Genomic DNA, 18,190 nt, shown 5'->3' with positions numbered 1-18,190 from the left:
TCTCCAACCACCTCTAGAGGTGAGTTTGCAATTTCCTAAATGGCCACATTATCTTCTCCCACCCCACCTCAATTTCTATAAACTCATTTTAGATATCCTGCAAATACACTATTTTTGTTCAAAACAAAGGGCATAGCTCCTCAGACATCAATGAAAGTGCTTCAGTTTACACCAGCAGAGAATTTAGCCCAAAGGCTTATGGACAATAGTTTTCTCTGCATAGGAAGTTTCTGATCTTAGTTACATCAGTCTAAATCTATTGACTTCAATGAAGATAATGTCAGTGATACCAATATAAATCAAGAGTAAAATCAGACCCATAATCATCACTGAAGAATCCAAAAGAACACAGAGAAAGAGAAAACTACATGAAATCTTGCTATGACTCAGAATAGGAGAATTTTTAAGTAGTAACTTGCAAACATGAAAACAAACTATTTGATAATATATTAAATTCCATGTCATGTTATGTTATTTCCCTCAGTCATGATTTAGATACTTCGATATGACATGATCGTGATCACCACAATGAGATGAGTCACATAGGATATTAGAAATACATTCAGATGGTTCTGAAATATATTTTAGCCCTTTATTTTTACATTTATAATATTTTCCTGTCACTGAGTAATGGAGAACTTTAAAAAAAATTACATTAATACACTGCTTGATATTAATTTAAATATATTGTGGTAAACCCAGGACAAACAGCTACAAGGGGGGGAGTAATTAGTCCCAGGGGATTAAAAGGCCCCTCCCTATCCACTGAGGAGAGATAACCATGGGGCAATAAGGTTCAGCTGGAAAAGGGATTGCTAGGGAATTAATTAGGTTCAGCTGACTCCAACTACTTGGGACCTTTTTAAACCCTCCCCTGGGTGGTAGGAGGGGGAGAGTGAGGGAGCAGGGAAGTTGCCAGTAGGCTGTTTGCAGCAAGACACCAAACCTTCCTAGTAGGGAGGCTGCACTCATTCCCCAGAAGGGAAGGAAAACAAGCACAAGGGACTGACTGAGGAAAGGAGTAGCAGGACCCTGTGCCACCTATAAGGATTCACCTTGCCCCAAACCTGAGTCTCCAAGGCTAAAAAGGGTTGAGGTAAACAAGGTATTTTGCCACAATATTCCTTAAACTATGTACAGTACCCACACCAACTCCTTCCAGTCAAAAGCTTGGAATGAAGGAACAAACAAACCAAAATGGATACTATATTATGGCCTAAGCAGATATTAGGTAAACTTTTGAAAAGTGCCTGGGTGACCTAGGAGCCTAAATGTGACTGAAAGTAAATGGGATTTAGACTCCTAATTCACTTAGGCAGTTATGAAATTTTTATTCATTGACTTCAACTGAAGATACCAAAATTTGTTTTGGGTCAGTATTTACCTCAAAAGAACAATGATCTGGACATAAAGATAAAATGACTGCAGATAAATCTGTGAACACCACAAAGATTAGTAGAATGGTTAAAAAAATTCTCTGACAGTGCACTGATACAGAGTAATCTGGATCATGTGGTAAACTGGATCAATCTACTAGGAACAAGGAACGCAGGTGACACATACAGAATGAGACTGTATCCTGGAAGGCGATTATCAGGGGGTAGCCATGTTAGTCTGTATCCACAAAAACAACAAGGAGTCCGGTGGCATCTTAAAGACTAACAGATTTATTTGAGCATAAGCTTTTGTGGCTAAAAACCCCACTTCTTCAGATGCATGGAGTGAAAATTACAGATGCAGACGTAAATATACTGACACGTGAAGAGAAGGGAGTTACCTCACAAGTGGAGAACCAGTGCTGACTGGGCCAATTCAATCAGGGTGGATGTAGTCCACTCCCAAGAATAGATGAGGAGGTGTCAATTCCAGGAGAGGCAAAGCTGCTTCTGTAATGAGCCAGTCACTTCCAGTCCCTATTCAAACCCAAATTAATGGTGTTAAAGTTGCAAATTAATTTTAGTTCTGCTGTTTCTCTTTGAAGTCTGTTTCTGAAGTTTTTTTGTTCAAGTTTAGCTACTTTTAAATCTGTTATAGAATGTCCAGGAAGATTGAAGTGTTCTCCCACTGGCTTTTGTATATTACCATTCCTGATGTCCAATTTGTGTCCATTTATTCTTTTACGTAGGGACTGTCCAGTTTGGCCAATGTACATGGCAGAGGGGCACTGCTGGCATATATAACATTAGTAGACATGCCGGTGAATGAGCCTCTGATGTTGGGACCTCTGATGGTATCGCTAGAGTAGATATGGGGACAGAGAAGGCAGCGAGGTTTGCTACAGGGATTGGTTCCTGGGTTAGTGTTTCTGTGGTGTGGTATATAGTTGTTGGTGAGTATTTGCTTCAGGTTGGGGGAGCCTGTCTGTAAGCGAGGACTGGCCTGTCTCCCAAGGTCTGGGAGAGTGAGTGATTGTTTTCCAGGATAGGTTGTAGATCTTTGATAATGTGCTGGAGAGGTTTTAGCCGGGGGCTGTACATGACGGCCAGTGCTGTTCTGTTATTTTCCTTATGGAGCCTGTCCTGTAGTAGGTGATTTCTGGGTACCCATTTTGCTCTGTAAATCTGTTTCCTCACTTCCCCAGGTGGGTACTGTAGTTCCCTTTATCTTCATCTCTCTCTCTCTTATCCAATCTATCTACCCCTCTTTCCTTCATGGAAATCTCATAATGATTACAATAATTCATGATTGCTCACACTGGACATGGTAAACTTGGTTGGATGAGCTACCGGGGTGTACTTACACTCTAAATAACCCAGAAAAGAAACCCGTGAGGGTTTTGAAAATAGCCAAATGCCTTCTCATCGAATTTGTGATGCTCATAACTGGATGAATGAGATTTCCACTGTCCCTATCTACTATCTAGCAAAACCACAGGCAAGGGAATGGGCTTGGCAGAATCAACAGGGAAAGACGACCCTGTTGAGCTTGATTCTAGTCTGACACTGAAGAGACATAAGGTGTATGTAAGTGGGGGAATAGTCCCGCTATTGTGGGGAACTTTCCTGGCTTCTGCATTACTCCGGCAAAGTGGGCTAGCGAAAGGATCCGAGTCCTCGCTCCCACTTCCTTTACGCAGTGGCCTTCCTGCCCTTGAGGACTCCCCTCTACTCTCCTGTCTGGAGGAGTCTTTAACCCCAAAAAGGCTGGGCCCAGGATTCCTGGGGAGCTCAACCCCTAACCCTGCTGTGATCACCTAGGACAGGGGCTAGGGTGTCCCCACTCCGGGGTACTCTCTCTGCACTGGGCACTTCTCTGACCCACTGACCATTACATACAAGTTAAAGCAAATGCAAGTTATCAACAATTTTAAAAAGAATAAGGAAAAATAGGAAAGGTTAAAGGAAACAGATCAACCTGCTCTGTGGCAGGGAACATCACAAACAGTGTCTCTGGAATGTCTGGGCAGTTCAGTCTGTTCTTTGCAAGTCCCAGGCCTTCTTCTCAGGCCTTGGCTGTGCTGCAGGTTGGACACTTACTCTGGTGGTGGCCTCACGCTCTAAGTGGTAGGATCCTTCTTCCCAGTGTCGTCCCCGCCCTGTCGAGGTTACAATACAAGCCTGGCTTGCAGAGCCTTTTGGCTGAGGCGTCTCCTTGTGCTGGGCCTGCTGCCCAGGGTCCCCCTTGCTCTCCCCAGCTGCTCACTGCACCCAGCTCTGGACTGCTCCAGCCCCAGCTTCACCACTCTGTCTCAGCACTGCTGCTCTGCCTCCAGCTCCCTGGGCTGCTTCTTTGGCCCCTCTGCCTCTGGTTGCTACAGCTCTGCTCCCAGGACAGGTCTGCTCTGCAGGCTGCTTCTGTGACTCTGCTCCCAGCACTGACCTGCTTCCTGGGCTGCTTTTCTGGCCCCTCTGGCTCTGGTTGCTGCAGCTCTCCTCCCAGGGCAAGTCTGCTCTCTCTGGGCTGTGCCTCTGGCTTTGGGGCTGCAGCTCTGCTCCCAGGACAGGGTCTGCTCTCTTCGGATCTGGCCCAGCTCAACTCAGGCCCCTGTTTTCTCCTCCTCTCGGCTGCTCTGTCTGACCCAGGCAATTCCAGCTCACACTGAGGACGGGACCTCCCTGGCCTCCTGACTCTCTGATTAGCCTGCCCGCCCTGTCATTCAGGCTGACCTGGAGCATTGGCCTCTACCTAATGTTCCTGGGGGCTGTCAGTCTCAGTTTCCTGATTCCCCATTGACCCTTTCTCATTTTTAGTACTGGGAGCTAGCAACTAAAACACCCCCACTGAATGTTAGTAAGGGGCAAAAGTCCCCTTACATGTAGAATAAGTGGGAGGCCTTAGGGCCACCACTGAAATACTACTATTCTTACTTTTTTTTTTTTTTTTAAAACCACTTACCTTGTTGGGGGAGGGAAGAAGGGGAGTCCCAAGGGACTCTTGCTTCTGGCTCCAAGCGCCCAGCGCATGCCAGGTACAACTCGCTCCAGGGACAGCGTCGGGGGGAGGAGGGGGGAGTTTGACTGGGGCAGTACACCTGTCAAACAGTAAATGTAGGTGTCCTAAGGTGAGCTCAGGGAGGACAAAAACCTCTCATGGAGTAGAAGGGGAAAAGCTCGCTTAACCTTGATTTTTAGTATGAATACAGACTGTGAAAGAGGGGCCTTACGATCCTTTTGACTTTTGGGGTTTTAAGCAGGAGGTGTCAGAAAAGTTCCCACAGGGATAAGTGGCTTGTGGCAGCCAAGAGTTCATAGCAATGTTGCTTTTTAATCCTTCAATATTGGCTCTTCCTATCATTGTGAAGCAGAATGCATCAAGTGTTGGATTGTTCACCCACTACTAGGGACCGTGAGCTTGGTTTAGATTGTTGTGAGACGTTAACTTTACCCTACTGGTGATTTGTTGCAGTAATAATCCTGCTCAGAACAAAAGGAACCACAAGTTCATGCATTTGGTGTATGTCCTTGCCTGAGAAGCCAATGGGACAAAGCTGCCATCTGTGGGATTATGACTGAACACCTCTAAGTCAGAAACCCCTCTAAATGTAACGATACAGCAGTGCCGTGGAACCTCGGTTGGCCCTGGATAGCTGCCCCCCTCTGGGGGTATGGCTCAGAGAGGAGAGCCATTCATGTTGAGACCGGAGTGCAGACAGAAGGGAACCGCCTCTGACTCGTTGCGCACCACACATTTGTGGGGACCTGGTGCTAAACTATTCATAGATGACTTGATTCTGGGTCAGGGTTTCGGGTGTAGCAGAGCAGCTACCTCACTGCAAGTTATTGAAAGTCAGCCTTTGACACAAGACTGTCTCTTTTCCCAACCCTCCCCTCTAAGGGGGGGCCCTTCAGGCAGGAAGAGAAAGGCACCCTCTCCGCAGTGCTGTACAGGAGGTCAGACCAGAGGATTTTATTATCTTAATCTTAAATTCAGTTAAACTCTAAATCTTGATCTTTGACTGTAAGATCTCTAGGGTTTGGGAGTGTGTTTTCCTATGCACCTAACAGGGCTTCAGTCTTGATTGATGCCTCTGGGCACTCCTGTACTGCAAAAAAAAAATAGCCATAAAAAAATAGTTCATCAGAATAAGTCAGTATGTGTATTTTCAAATATATTCAAAACATGTTTTGGAAACAGACATTTCTTCATGTTGGCTAGGAATTTCAAATGCAACATTGTAAAGGGGAGATGAACTTGCAGAACAAAAATATTTACCTCTTTTGAGGAAACGCTTTGCACTGAAGTTAATCTCTACGTAAAGGATTCCATTGATTTGCCAATCTGATTGGACTGCATATATGCAGACTGCTATATTGTTGAACTCTGAGAAAGTATAAAGTAGAAGCTTCCTAATATGTCCATATGGCTGAAATAATCACTGATGGATTCTGGTCTTCACTTTCAGGTCCTGTTCAAAATTTTTTAGATACTTTATGAATAGTTAATCAGATACTATACAGCTCTTTAGTCTGGCAGCAGAGGTATTAAAGATTCAGTGGCGAGAAGGTAGAATTTTTCTAGTTTCAATTCTAAAAGTGCTAATTTTAGCTTACTCATTGGAACAATTTATCATTAGATGCAGTAAATTCTCCCATCACCTGAATTTTAAAACAAGATAATATCTTTTGAAATGATATACTCTAGTTCAATTGTAATGAAGGAGTTATTGGGTAAAATTCTATTACCTGTGCTATGCAGAAAGTCATAGCATATGGTCATAGTCATTTCTGGCCTTAAAATCCATGGCTTAAATCCTGACTCCACTGAGGTCTGTAGAAAGTTTGCCATTGACTTCAATGGGGGCCAGGATTTGTCAAATATAAAGGGAAGGGTAAACACCTTTAAAATCCATCCTGGCCAGAGGAAAAACCCTTTCACCTGTAAAGGGTTAAGAAGCTAGGATAACCTCACTGGAATCTGACCAAAATGACCAATGAAGAAACAAGATACTTTCCAAAGCTGGGGGGAGGGAGAAACAAAGCCTCTATCTGTCTGTGTGATGCTTTTGCTGGGGATAGAAAAGGAATGGAATCTTAGAATTTAGTAATCTAGCTAGATATGAGAGAGATTCTGATTTCTTTAAATGGCTGAGAAAATAAGCTATGTTGAATGGAATGAATATTCCTGTCTGTGTCTTTTTGTAACTTAAGGTTTTGCCTAGAGGGATTCTCTGTGTTTTGAATCTAATTACCCTGTAAGGTATTTACCATCCTGATTTTACAGAGGTGATTCTTTTTACTTTTTTTCTATTAAAATTCTTCTTTTAAGAAATTGAATGCTTTTTTGTTGTTAAGAGCCAAGGGTTTGGGTGTGTGTTCACCTATGCAAATTGGTGAGGATTTTTATCAAAGCTTCCCCAAGAAGGGGCGGGGTGCAAGGTTGGGAGGATTTTGGGTGGGGAAAGATGTTTCCAAACGGACTCTTTCTAAATTATATCCCGGTTAGATGTTTGGTGGTGGCAGCGAAAGTCTAAGGGCAAAAGGTAAAATAGTTTGTACCTTGGGGAAGTTTTAACCTAAGCTGGTAAAAGAAAGCTTAGGAGGTTTTCATGCAGGTCTCCACATCTGTTCCCTAGAGTTCAGAGTGGGGAAGGAACCTTCACAATTTCACATAGTGAATCTATGAATTCCTCCTACAGCATACTTCTGACTTTCTAGTTCCCCATTCTACCACCTGCTCTTTGGGCCTGATTATCTAGTACTTTGCACTGCACAAAAGGAGGTGTTAACATCATGAAGACAGAATAATAGTGCTGACACCCTCCAATACATTTTTACATGGGTAAAGCAATGGAGAACCAGACTATTTCTGTGCAAAGATTATCATCTGTCCCATTTTATCTTCTTGGGCTTCAGATTTGAGGAATTCATTATTTTTTTTAGAAACATTGCATTACTCACAATTTTAAACAAAAGATAGATCACTCAGCTCTTTACTATGGTATTCTGGAAACATCTCCAGCTTCTTGCTTTGTTCCTTCATCGTTCAGTGGCATCTAAGTATATTAAATGCCTATAAGGTGTGTGAATAGAGAGATAGTACTCAGTTAAGTCATTTAATTTATAAGTGAACAATTGTGTATATTCTTTACATATTTCCTAACTATTTAAAAATATGTACAGAGTGGTCTTTCAGAAATGGTGTTAATTTAAAGTCAGTGTTTTCCCTTAGCTTTTCTGGGTGTACACAGTGCCTGGTTCTAACAAAGGCTTCACATATTTCTATGCTGTAAAACAACCAGAGGTTAGATTAAAAACATAACTCTTGCTAGAAGGTTGCAGAGAAACATGACTTAGAATACAGAATGGTGACACACAAGAACCCCAAACCAGAAATAGACAAAATGGGCTCCTCCTTAAAACAGTCATAACTCAACCCACCTTACTCTAGGTAGGCTCTTTCCAGATTGAGTTTGATTGCACACTTCTCTACAGAATCCCTTCCCTAAGAAGCAGAACCAGGAAAATCCTAGATAACTTAATGATCACAATTTTAACAGTTTTCAGTACACTAAGATATAGAAAGCTATTAAAACTCAGAACATATTGTCACAGCATTTACATTTTCCTAGATAATATAATAGTTATGATTTCCTTAACTGTAATAGCAGTATTACACGAGTTTTGGACCTACTTTAATTCCAGTAATTATTGTAAGAAAGCAAATTTGGAATCAAGTCATCCATAGGTTTAATATGATGAAGGTCCTAATCTCTTCACTCTTGGCACCATCCTGGGTCACTGTTTTTGAGGGAGTTGTTCTCATCAGATCGGGGAGCTAATATCTGATCTCCCAGGTTTGACAGACTGATGTAGAGCTGGTTGGCATACATGTTTGATGTATTCTTTAACAGCCTTAATTTATTATGTGATTTCTCCCCCCACCCCTCCCCAATAAAATAAAAACAAAACATACTTCTTTTCTAGTTTATTGTTCACTTAAGACCTAATCTGAAATCCATGGTAGTTAAAGGAAAAAAAAGACTCCAACTTCAATGGATCAGGCCCACTGACAACAATCCTGCACTGAATTCCAGTCTGTGTACCCCCATGTGGAGCTGCACTGAATTGTGCATCATGAATTGTCTTGTGAAGGCTAAGACTATAATGGTGTTCAAAAAAAGAACTAGATAAGTTAATGACAGGTCCATCAATGGCTATTAGCCAGGATGGGCAGAAGCTAGGAATAGGCGACAGGGGATGGATCATACAATAATTGCATGTTCTGTTCATTCCATCTGAAGCACCTAGCATTGGCCACTGTTGGAAGACAGGGTATTGGGCTAGATGTACCATTGGTCTGACACAGTATTGCCATTCTTAGGAATTCAATGTGGCTGTGTGTGAGTGGATCTCTATCTGTGCAAAGCTCCATGCAGGATCTGGTCTGGATCTCAAATAGTCAAACTTATAGCTGAATTAAATATCAAATAGGGTGAATAGCAACATAATGAATGAGCATTGCCATAAATAATTCAACTTTTTTTCTGAAAGAGCGAATACTGATTGAATAATTCATTCATCCAATACTGAAGCTGTTTGAATAAAAATATTAATTGGATAAACTATTTGGCAAAATATCAAAATTTAGCAATTGGTAAATAGTTTTTGAGCAGCTCTACCAACCAAATGACCTCATTAATAGAGCCAAGGAAAAATCAAAAATGAATGTGCAAATACTCATTTATATAAATTATTCACTCCCATCTACTTATATACACACACACTATTTGCTTGCATTTGAGCAGGTGCAGCACTGTACATTGAGAGATGGTACTTAATAGTTAATATTCCAGTGCTGCATTTCTGGTTCCAACTGAGATTTAAAGTCCAGTTGTGCTAGGAAATGAACACATAGGAAGAACCAGACCCTGCACCAAAAAAAGCTTACAGTCTACGTAGACAAAAGGTTGGAGGGGATAAGAGGCAGCAGAACTGGGACTACAATTCTCATTTCTCCTGAGCGCCACACTCATTCCCCATCTATTAAATACTGGTTTTCTTTCTCCCTACTCTTTCTGGAGTGCTTTGTACTTCATGTGTCAGGAGGAAACAATTCTTGTGCTTCTGAGTGCAGAGATGCTGAAGATGCCTGAACCTTGTACAAGGTGGTGGCAGGCAAGGGGAACTCTTCTTGAATCCTTCCTTCAAGATTCCCTACCACACCAGCAAGGATGAGGTATGATAAAGTATCCCTTTATCCATTGCTGCTCAGTATTTCAGCACTGGTTTATCCTTTGAGTGACATTTCTGAAGGTATCAGAGAAATTACCCTCCACAGTAAATTAACATCTTTTAAAACCATTAATTTAAAACTTTCAACTCACCTTTGAAATTTTTGCAATCTCACATAAAAGTGTGCCTCCATGTGTACTTGGTCATGCTTTATCTACATTTGCCTCTACCTTTTTCATTGGTTTATTTAACTTTAAAAACTTAATAAGGACTTTAAGAAAGCTACTCAAGCAAAACTAGAGCTTTGCCCAGGGAATGAGTAAGAACCCCTTGTTACATTCTCGGAGGAGCATCCTGTAACTCCCATATTCCTCATCTGTATATAGCAGATATTGCATATAAAGCATGCCAGATGAAGTATCAGGGAAAAGGTTATGATCAGCTGAAAGTTGCTTTTCTATCTAAAATATGTACATCTTTAGTGCATATGAAGTTACGAGATTGTGTTGTATGGTTGTCACTAAAACATACTGTAAGCTGTGGAATCAGCCAGATATTAGCTCCCTGGAGACAACAGCAAGGAAAGTAATCAACGCTCAGGGCAGATGTCAAACAACCCATCAACAGCCATTGTTCACCAAGGGAGCTACAATTCAGTGACTCACCTGCATGAGGCCACACCGGGGAATTGCTCAACCTTGCCTGGGGACTTAGCAATGCCAACCAGACATGCCTGGACTTGTTTTCTTCAGGCATATGGGACTGAAGGTATAAAACTGAACACAGGGGCCCCATGTTTGGCCTTTCTCCTTCCCCGATCTATGCTGCAAGCAACAAAGACACTCAGAAGACTCTAACAGGAGGCTGGCCCAGCTTTAAGGGACCAACCTGTATATTAAGCAAGGACTGCAATATCCAGTGGGGTGAGGAAAAGCTGCTTAATTTAGATATTACCCAGTCTAATAGAGTTGAAAGTTTGGACTGCGTACTTATTTAAAATTTTGGTAACCACTCTGACTTTTTGCTTCTCTCTTTTGTAGCCAATAAACTTTTTTTTTTTTTTTTACTGTTTATCTTTACCAGTGAGTTTGCCTGAAGTGTGGTAAATTTACTCAGGTTTTACGAAGGCTGGTGCATAGGCACCGACTCTGAGTGCTCAGAGGCTGGAGCACCCACGGGGAAAAATTAGCAGGTGCTCTGCATCCACCAGCAGCCAAGATGCCCCACCCTCCTCACCTCCTTCTCCCCACCACGGAGTGCCATGTCCCCGCTTCTCCCTCTCCCTCCCAGTGCTTCCCCTGCCCACCCCTGCTGCCTAACAGCTGTTCAGCAGCACTTAGGACTTTCCAGGAGGGAGGGGAGAGTAGGGGGAGAAGGTGGAAAAGAGGCAAGGAAGGGGGTGAAATGGGGGCAGGAAGGGGGGGAGGGCTGGGGTGGGAAAAGGCAGGGTGGGGACAGGACTTTGGGGAAGGGATGGAATGGGGGTGGGGCAAAAAAAAGCAGTGGTGGAGTGGGGTTTGAGCACCTACAATTCAGAGAGAAAGTCGCTGCCTATGGGCTGGTGTATATCCGCTTTCCATTAATGAAGTGGTGAAGTAATTGATAGGAGATTTGCACTAATCATCTTGAGCAGTGCTAGTATATTCCTGAGGTACAAGGCTGGCAGGGGGGCACAGAGGGAGAATTGGCTGGTGCTTGTTTCTGTGTGATTCATGAGAGACTCTGGGAGCATTCGTGCCATCTAGCTGGGTCTGGAGCTCCACATGCGGTTGTGCCGAGTGATACTCCTGGAGAGGTTTGATGCTTGTCACTAGCAAAGCATTGTGAGAGACAGCCCGGGCTGGAGAGCTGAGGGGGCACAATGGTCCCACAATCCCAGGCTGCAACCTGAGGTTCTCATCACATCCCTAACCTAGCATAATGACAGGTTTCAGAGTAGCAGCCGTGTTAGTCTGCATTCACAAAAAGAAAGAGTACTTGTGGCACCTTAGACTAACAAATTTATTTGCGCATAAGCTTCCATGAGCTACAGCTCACTTCTTTGGATGCATTCAATGAAGTGAGCTGTAGTTCACAAAAGCTTATGCTCAAATAAATTTGTTAGTCTCTAAGGTGCCACAAGTACTCCTTTTTCTTTATCCCTAACCTAAGCTTCTCTGGCCTGGTCATACTAAAAATTACTGCCAACATAGTCATGTTGGTTAGGAGCAACATAGGTGTGCCAGCAAAAATCCTAGTGTAGACACAGTTATACTGGCAAAAAAAAGTCATTTGGCTGGTACACCTTGTTTTGTTTGTACTGTTAGATAAATCACACCAACAAAATCACATCAGCAAAGATTTCTTTTGTCAGCATGTCCATTAGGAAGGCTATATTTTTAGTGGCAGACTTCTAGTGGCCTCTATTTCAATTTTTATACTACACATCAATGACATCTGAGCTCCTAAGTGTGAATAGCAGCACACTAATGTTTCAGGCAACATTAGATAAAGGGAACATGTTGCACCAATTCTGTAGGGAATGCATTGCTTTCTTATTCCCTAATTGGTAAAATTTAACAGGTCCAACCTTTTCTTTGCTTTTATTTTTCATGCCAAGTTACAGGTTTGTAAAGGCTACTGATATTTGGTTGAGAATTTTTCAACAAGGTGTTTTTCATAGAAGAATGTTGATTAGTTAAAAAACTAAATCATTTTGAGGGAGAGGGTCAGTTCTGACAAGTTTCTCAACTTGAATTTTTTTCTCAAAATTGTCAGTCCTGTTTTTACATTTTCAAAATAAAAAAATCTGGGTTTGAAATGAAAAGTTGCTTCAAAATGTAAGCTAATTAGCGTTAAAAAGTGGTCAAAATTTAAAAAACGTTTCAAATGACTTCATGCAAAAATTTTCAGACTGTTAGTGTGAAATTGTTCAAGATTTCAACTTTTTGTTGAATCAAAATTTCTATGTCAAATTTTGCTGGGGCGGGAAAACCATTTCTCACCCCCCACTCTACCTACTGAACCTAACACCCATGTTCCCTGAGTTCAACTATGTATCCCGGAAGACTGCCTGATTATCAGAATCTGAGAATTAAGGAGAACTGGGCCTTGTCTTCTTATCCAACCCCATCTATCCCCATAAGAACCAAGGACTGCACAAGAATTGAACCATTTCTAGATTTAGAAACGGACAAAAATCACCCACCTATTAGCAGCCCATAAAAAGAACTTTTCTATTCTCCTGTTTTCTTGTCTCCATTTATCTGCCTGAGTTTTGTCAAACCAATATCTCCAAAGTTTAATACCTTGTACACAACTGAAGGATTTGTGTTATAATGTAGTTAACTGTTTCATACGAGTTTTAAATCTGGTTCTATAATCTGAAGTTTTCCCATCATGTCTAAAGTAAATAAAGACAGAGGGTCAGGTTGTCAACCTCTGTTGCTTTTACACCAATTCACAAAACGGAGTCAGGAAGCTACAGTTTAAATATACAACTGGAGATTTCCCCTTGCATCAAGGAATCCCAATGTAGTGCAAAGCCACTGTAGGTTATTATATGCAATCTACTCTTGGAGCCCTGACAAGGGGGAATATCTGAGATGGGGAACAGATGCCCCCGGATCATAGCAGTATAACACCATTTCTGTTGTCCAGACTTATGTCCTGCACCAAAATAGTCAAGCCTGATGATCTGACCTTGAAGGTTTAATATCTTGTGTGTAATTAAGGAGTTAAACTGGAAACCATGAGGAAGAACCCCCAAGCTCTCAGCAAGAGATATAGGCTGCACTAAATTACATCCAATAGATGCATAAGCAACAACAGCATCTTTGCCTTAACTAAATAGTAATGGGTACTATACTATTTAGCACATATCCCTAGCCACATAGCTGGGGGGGAGGGGCATTTATCTTTTATTTCCATTGTAACAGTGTTTGAGTATCATTTTCCTGTGAAATAGAAGACATTGTTGGGCTGTCGTTCTGACTTTCAGACTAAAGAGGAATAAAAGAAGGTTTTTTTCCTTGTTTGGTATTTGAGCAAAACAGCTTGCTCTCCTGAGGGAGATCACTGGCACTAAACACATTAATAGCTTTGACAGTTACTATAGAACAACTATCTGCAGTTGACAGGTTGCTCACTCTCACTAATGGTTGCACTTGTGACCAGTTTTAGCAGAGTATTAAACTGAATGAGGAGTCTGGGGACCCCAGTGGCAACTCTCCTTTTATGCTTCAAGTATTTGTAGTCAGGGTGGTGATAGTACAGCTAGGAAAACATGGCTTCCCTAGTGATACTGACAAGATTAGCCACAGGTTCGTTTCAGAGTTACTGTATTTTGTTTCATTTTTATTTTCATCTGTCAAATATAAAGGGAAGGGTAAACACCTTTAAAATCCCTCCTGGTCAGAGGAAAAATCCTTTCACCTGTAAAGGGTTAAGAAGCTAAGATAACCACGCTGGCACCTGACCCAAATGACCAATAAGGAGACAAGATACTTTCAAAGCTGGAGGGGGGGAGAAACAAAGGCTCTCTCTGTCTGTGTGATGCTTTTGCCAGGGACAGAACAGGAATGGAGTCTTAGAACTTAGTAAGTAATCTAGCTAGATATGAGAGAGAGATTCTGATTTCTTTAAATGGCTGAGAAAATTAAGCTGTGCTGAATAGAATGAATATTCCTGTCTTTGTGTCTTTTGTAACTTAAGGTTTTGCCTAGAGGGATTTTTTGTGTTTTGAATCCAATTACCCTGCAAGGTATTTACCATTCTGATTTTACGGAGATGATTCTTTTTACCTTTTCTTCTATTAAAATTTTTCTTGTAAGAAATTTAATGCTTTTTTCATTGTTCTTAAGATCCAAGGGTTTGGGTCTGTGGTCACCTATGCAAATTGGTGAGGATTTTTATCAAGCCTTCCCCAGGTAGTGGGTGCAAGGTTTTGGTGAGGATTTTGGGGCGGGGGGGAAGAGAGATGTTTCCAAACAACGCTTTCTCAAAAAATAAACCCGGACATTTGGTGGTGACAGTGGAAGTCCAAGGGCAAAAGAAAATAGTTTGTACCTTGGGGAAGTTTTAACCTAAGCTGGTAAAAGTAAGTTTAGGAGGTTTTCATGCAGGTCCCCACATCTGTACCCTAGAGTTCAGAGTGGGGAAGGAACCTTGACACAATCACTCAACATTCAGGCCATTCACCTTGCATGCAGTGTGTTCCCATCATAGTGTTAGACTGCAGCCAGCACCCTTTACCAGATGCATTATTTTTGGGCTGCAGGTTCACTTCCAGAAGCATACATCAGTTACTCTCACAGTCCTGAGCATATGTTTCTAGAGAAAAGAGGGTGTATCATGGAGTTCACTCACCACAAGGAGCACTTTCTTATGTGAATGTTTGAGAATTAGCTCTACTCAGGCCTGATACCCCCTTCCTCACACTATAGCAACCATATATTTTTAAGGTCAGAAGGGACCATCATGATGATCTAGTCTGACCTCCTGCCTATTGCATACAACAGAATTTCACTCACCCTCTCCATTGCTTCATGAGTCAGTTCCTTTAATATTCTTTGATGGAGATTATCTGGGCCCCTTGATTCAGCCCCATTAAGATATTTGAGTTTGTCTTCCACCTTAGATGTTCTAATTTCTACCTTCATATCCTCATTCCCATTAGCTACCCTCTTATTACTTCTAAAATCTTCATTAGCCTTATTAAAAACCGAGGCAAAGTACTTGTTTAGGTGTTGGGCCATACCAAGATTATCTTTAATCTCTACCCCATCCTCAGTGCTAAGAGGTCCCACTTTTCTTTACTTACTTTACTTTTCTCTTTTATTTTTACTTATATGGCTATAGAATCTTTTACTATTTATTTTAATTCCTTCTGCAAGGTCCAATTCTGCTTGTTTTTTGGCATCTCACTTTATCCCTATACTTTCTGACCTCCAAGTGGTAGTTTTCCTTGCTGATCCATACCACCATATCATAACTTGTAGGCTTTTTGCTTTCTCTTAATCTGTTTGACATGCTTGCTCATCCAGGTTGATCTGCAACCCTTCCCTACAAATTTCCCCTCCTTTCTTGGGATGCAGGTTTCAGATACTTTAAGTTAAAGTTGCAGAAACTAATTACAAACCTCCTTCACATTCAGATCCTTGAGTTCTTCAGACCAGTCCACTTCCCTAACTAATTCCCTTGTTTTTAAGTTAGCCCTTTTGAAGAAAAAAAAACACCCTAGTTGTAGATTTTTATTTATCTTCCATTTAATTTAAATGGAATTGGCTCAAGATCTCTTGAGCCAAAGTTGTCCCCTACAACTAGTTCTTCTATGAGGTCCCCACTGCTCACTAATACCAAAACTAAAATGGTATTACCTCTTGTTGGTCAGTGACTGATAAAGAAATCAGTCATTTATCACAGCCAGGAAAATCTGGACCCTACTATTATTGTCCTCCAATCTACATCTGGAAAGTTAGTCTCCCATAATCACATATTCCCAATAGTATTCATTTCATTAAAATTAGTAAGGAGGTCTATCTATATCCAAATCAGATCCTATGGTATCTATAGCATACCCCAAGCACTAGCCCAAGGGAACCTCTACTAGCTTTCTTCTCTAGGACCCATGGTGCTCCTTCTTCATGACTCACTTTCCAGTTAAGTCACTGTAATACTCACCTTTGAGTAACAAAATCTCTCCAGAGCAGCTGTCCATTTGGCATCTCCACTCTTGTATCACTTCTCACTGGCTATTAGGGGAAGCCAGGCCTACCCTCTACACTAGATTAGAGGCCAGGAACCCTATAACAAGCACTCAAGATCTGCACCATCCTACCCCTTGCTGCTGTTTCCCCAGATTTATTCCTAAATAGTCCAGATAGATTTTCTTTTCTCACAACTTCTGTAGGATTTACCCTTTTTCTAGGTCTAGAAACTCAGGACTTATTCTGCTTCATGAGATCTTACATCCTATTCTCTCCTCTCCCAGAAAATGACTACAGAATTTCTCTCTGCAGCCTTTTCTGCTGCAAACTTCCTGTCTTTATAAGCCAGCCTACTCTGGCCCAGCTGAGCCTCTTGTTCAGTTAAACTTGGCTGTCCTTCCAGGTGCATTTGGGTACTCTAATTAGCCCCTTAGGCCCATATTAACCCCTTAAGGGCCTGTATGGAGTACATACCCCATCTCAGGAGAATAAAAAGAAAGACTTTAAATAGCTGAGATAAGTCATTGATTGGGGGTATCAATAATTAGCTATTTCTGGGCTTATTCAGGTGAATCTTCTGATCCATATGAGGTCCACCAGCATCTGCTGAACCTTGCAAGATGATTCATGCTATTCGCTAGGTACGGTGTTTTGATTTATTCCTGACACTCTGGTATTGAATGTTAACTGTTAATCATATGTCATACTTTGATTAAAAATACAAACAATACTTTCTTATAAGTTTTCCTTCCACTATGATTATTTTATTATTTGTAGAGTTTTGCATGCTGCAGAATTTAATAGATTTTTTTTGCCTTCCTGCATTCCTTCTACTGTTTCACTCACTTTCTGCAGCATTGTGCTGTTCCAGATTTTAATAGCACTCCACCTACTCTGTGCCATTTTTAATGTCAGCTTTTTATTTGATAAGTATTATTAGAAGATTTGTTATGCCCTGATTTTAGCTTGTTATGAAAAAAGAAAACTGGCTTTACTACAGGGTATCTTTTAAATATATTGTCAGTTTTCATTTACTCTTCAATATGAGGCTACATCTAAACCGGGGTAGAACAATGCTTGTTGCACTCAATTGTTTAAATAAATACTCACTAGCTCCTTTTAAAGGCCATGTTCTAAAACCAGATGAATTGTGATTAAACACAATTTTACAATATTTATGTCTAGTCTGTACTGCCCAGGAAGCTGTATAATGAACAGCATTAGTAGGAACCTGCCACTGGGTGAGCTGGCCCTTTAAGGGGCTAAAGCTCAGCCTTACCTGTGCCTGGTTTAGCCCACCTCTCCAGGTGGAAGAAATGAGTACAAGAGGCATGTGATAGTGGGAACATGTGACAGAGCCAGGCCTGCTGGGAGATATAAGGGCAGCCTGCCCTCCTTCAGATAGAAGGGTTATAAGAGTGCAAGTTGTTCTACATAGTATTATTTTTCTACCTCTAGGTTGAGGGGCTGGGGAATAGAAGCTAGTTAGGAAGGCTGGGGTGGTATCAAGTATGCTGAGAGGAAAGCCTCAGTAGGGACAAGATGGTGAATGCTGTCCCAAAGTCTGTGAGCCAGTTAAGATTTGTGTTGTTTTGAACTTTATATTAATAAATCAGCCTCTGAAACAAGAATAGCTATTGAGCACATGTCCTTAATTAACTGGGACAAGAAGGGGAAATTGAGTCTGAAGCTAAGCCCTGCTACAGAGCTATTTGCAAACTGGGTTTAACAATAAGTATGTGAATATGGTTTTACCCTAAAGAAGATGATACCTCTAACATAAAGTAAAAGAGAAGGGGGGGGGGGGGAACAGGGTGACTTTATCACCAAGAAGAAAAAGAGTACTTATGGCACCTTAGAGACTAACAAATTTATTTGAGCATAAGCTTTCGT

General features: G+C 41.5%; 1 long non-coding RNA gene across 1 annotated transcript; it reads right to left on the bottom strand.

Annotated features, from left to right (window-relative positions):
• Window positions 1-5,346: 5,346 nt before the first annotated feature.
• LOC119855298 lies at window positions 5,347-16,593 on the bottom strand. The gene is made up of 3 exons (XR_005292821.1): window positions 16,272-16,593; window positions 7,338-7,449; window positions 5,347-5,482 (listed from the first exon to the last, which is right to left on the bottom strand). It is a non-coding gene; the product is annotated as an uncharacterized LOC119855298 (long non-coding RNA).
• Window positions 16,594-18,190: the final 1,597 nt, after the last annotated feature.

This window comes from Dermochelys coriacea, chromosome 4, assembly GCF_009764565.3.
Source record: "Dermochelys coriacea isolate rDerCor1 chromosome 4, rDerCor1.pri.v4, whole genome shotgun sequence".
Lineage (NCBI taxonomy): Eukaryota > Metazoa > Chordata > Testudines > Dermochelyidae > Dermochelys > Dermochelys coriacea.
This window is presented reverse-complemented; position numbering and strand designations above follow the sequence as displayed.